Raw genomic sequence first — 3,957 nt, forward strand, 5'->3', positions numbered from 1 at the left:
AACAAACAAACCCAGCAAAATAACAAACAAACAACAACAACAAAAAAACAAATATAACTTGACTCGAGTCTCATATTTTTGACAATAAATACAGTTTTAGCATCTATATCAATCCGAAATAATACCATTTTGAGGAAGCATTAATTATGTAATCCATTGTCTAAAAACGGCATCATGTCAAGGTGAACCAGATGCTATAAATGGGTTTAGATGTAAAATGACCTTAAATGTGAAACGTTAGTCTTTATCACTTTGCAAATCCTTATTCATTCTTCGTCTTCTTCGCGTTCGCTCAAATGCTAAGTCAACTCTCCACTTGATATCCGCTCTCCTCTGGAGATCCTCAATGCTCCCGAGGAGCTTACTCCTCAGGCTAGTTGTCGCAGTCGGTCGCCAGTATTTTCTCCTAAGGGCAGAGAAGGTTGGGCAATTCTGTAGGATGTGTTCACTTGTCATACTTCCTGTTCCACATGGGCACTGACTTGTAGTTTCTACCTTGAATTTGGTATGGAGGTTGTGGTTTAATCTATTATGACCAGTTTGCATCCTAAAGATTATGACCTGCTCTTGTCTGGTCAACTGATAAAATGGATCATTCATTCTACTCAATAAAATATATTATTATTAACTTTAACTGAAAAGTCTCATACTTGTAGGTTATAAGAATGATCGATACTTTTTGGTTAGAGCAGATTATGATATTATTGTAAATGGAAAGACACTCACATTTTTATGATTGGGACGATCGAAGTTTTCCATGCGCCAATGATGACAAAAATAAATAGTCATCATTGACTCATGAAGTGCATGGGAAGCAATGATCGTTCGACTCATAACAATGTGAGTGCCTTTAAAAAAAAAATATAAATTCAATTTTCGGTATTTATACTACCCTGATATTATACTTAATTGAGGCGGAGGGCCACAAATTCACAAAATGCGATGTTTGGCATGGATCGCAAAATATGTCTTATAATAGCTATGTCCTTGACCTTTCAATGACTGGAAAATGAACAAGATCCGAGATGAGCTGATGACTAAAGTGATCAAGTTCCAGCCCGTAGACAATTTCATTGAGAGTTTTATCAAGCTCCAAGACTCCCAGTTCCTAAACTTCAATGCCATCATGGACAGGAACTTTACCCTCAGGTCAACCAACAAGTACGTAGATGTTTTGTCTCTTCCTTTGTTCTACAGATTAATTAATGTTCATCTGTGTTTTCTTAAAAGAAAATTCATTTTCATCTTTACAATCCGAATTCCACTATTAAAGGAATTCTACTTTTAGTGTTCTTTCATTAAAAGTAAGTACAGTAAAATGTATGGAACAAATAATGCATATAACAGTTTCAAGAAAGAGTATAATTCTCAACACGGTCCTAACGACAAAATACAGGTTTAATGATATTTTAACGCTTCACATAAAATGCTTATAAACGAGATAAAACGTTACTGTATCCATTTTGGATGAACGATAACGATTTTAAAGTTTTAATTGTTTTTTTTTTTTTGTTGAGGGGGGGGGGGGGGGGGGGGGGTTGTAGAAGGGGGTTGGGCCCAAAAAGTTTCGTATTAAGTATTCGATATTTTTGTTGAAGCTGTTAATTTGATTTTTATCTAAAATGTACAAAAGTTTACAACTGAAAGTAATCAAGTATTTATTTAGAAGTTAATTTATTTAATTGGTGGCTTTGTGATCTTGTGGTATACACTCGCTTTCGCACTTGTACTTGTAGGTCCCTGCTTCGATCCACTCTGTGCGACGCAAAGTTGAGTTCTTGGAAGTCTCTCTTTATTCACATTCTCTCAACTCACTCCGACCTGGGCCCGTTTTCAGGAACGCGGACTAGCGCTCTGACTATCTCTGACTTCAGTCAAGGACTTTAAAAAATGGGATTTCATGTAAGCTGACTAAGCAAGTCCCAGACTAAAATCACGGCATCTTCGGACTAAGTTTGGCCAAGTTTTAGTCATTTGCTGAGGCAGGACTTCAACCTTTAGTCTGAGACTAGTTACTAGGATACATCATAGCGTCGACAAGATATCAGCTATTTTTAGATTGAGAGAGCTTCGATTCGGAAGGAAAATAGATCGGTTACGAATGACAGAGGCAAAAGTGTCCTGTTGATATTGACACTGGCTTTTAAAAAAAATATAAGAAAAGTGCAGATTGTCAAAAGTACACATTTTCGGGAATAAAAAGTTTTAAAATACCTAATCTAATCGGCTCGCGAGTTGCAAGTGAACAGAGTCTAGAACTCGAAGGGTTTGCGTCAAAGAACAACCCCCCCCCCAAAAAAAAAATTATTAGAACGTATAATGGAGGCAAAAGTTATTCTGCTGGCATTGTAATTGACTTAAATAATGTAATTCGTCAGATCACACTTTATCTTTTGTTTGTTTGTCTGGGTTATTTTTTTTTTTTTTTGGTTTTTTTTTTTTGTTCAATTTGTTTGAGTTTCAATGAAACTTTCATTGGCCTAAATAAAAAATTGACAGTCACCATTGTGGTCTATCAGTCGAGAGTCAATATCGCGTGATTTGATTCATCGTTGCACAAGTAAGTTAAACTACGAAAAGGAACGAAATATTATCTGTACCGGATGTGTTGCTAATTTCTAATTTCGAAATATTTTGCGTTGAAAGTATAAAGGCTGGTATCTTACCTGCCATTGTGTACTAGATAGCGTGATGATACCAGCACAGAATAGCCGAATTAGTCACCGTCCTTACAACGCCCACTTCTAGGCAAGAGACCAGCTAGTCAGAGACTAGAAAGCGTTCATGAAATCCTATTTTTTAGTCACTTACATTTCTCATGGTAAATAGTAAATAACTAAATCCGCGTTCATGAAAATGGGCCCGGGTGGTAACAACGTTGTCTCTGTCAAGAGAAAAAAGTAATTTCGTCTTACAGGCGTTATATCTTGTCCTACATGCCAAGAGTTGCTGTTGGCAAGGGACCCCTCCTCGTAAAGCGCTTTTGAGAACATTAAGCGGATATTGCTCTACATAAAAGATCCGTTAGTTTTTATTCTACCGTCATAAATAAAAGTTCATTTTGATCCAGATACTTAACCAAACGGTTCACAGAGAGACACCTGGTGGAGAAACAACTAATTGAGGAACTGCAGGCCACCAAAAACTCTGCTAAGACACACGATATATTCATGCGACGAGAGATATACACGCTGAAAAGGTAGGCCGAAGTTTTCTTACAGAACAATAGCCTAACACCCTTTTGAAGATGCATTCTAATCATAATGCCGCAAGACAGCTCAATCGCATCAAGCACAGGTATAAATGCGTTCTTGGCCGAAAACAGCGTCGTCTCTGTAAAGAATAATATATATAATATATATATATATATTATATATATATATATATATATATTATTTTTTAAAATATTTACCACAATGTTTGAGACAGTCTACATTAATGTTTCAGGCCAAATTAAGCCTGAAACATTAATGTAGACTGTCTCAAACATTGTGGTAAATATTTTAAAAAATAATAATTCGCTCCATTACTACATGTCGAGCACTTTTCGTACCATATTTGTATCAAACACGATTCAATATATATATATATTATATATATATATATATATTATATATATATAATATTATATATATATATAATATATATATATGTATATATATATTAGGCTTGCCAGAAAAGTCATGACGCCCATTAAAAATCTCCAATTGTATTGAACTCACCAGTATCAACTATAAATCAAAATGTACGTAATTTATTCTTCTATTAGGCCACCACATTTTGTCAAGATGCTATTTCTTGATTTTAATTTATCTTATGTGAAAGAACCCCCGACCCAACATGTCGGTCGAAGAATCACACACAAAAATTATTCAATAAACAACGTGCTGTGAGTGAATTCTTTACTGCAGAGAGGTGTGCACCCCTAAACATTCATAAACGGCGAAACGATGTTTA

Source organism: Berghia stephanieae, chromosome 3, assembly GCF_034508935.2.
Source record: "Berghia stephanieae isolate SIO BIC M18660-M18661 chromosome 3, UCSD_Bste_1.3, whole genome shotgun sequence".
In the NCBI taxonomy this organism is placed as follows: Eukaryota; Metazoa; Mollusca; class Gastropoda; order Nudibranchia; family Aeolidiidae; genus Berghia; species Berghia stephanieae.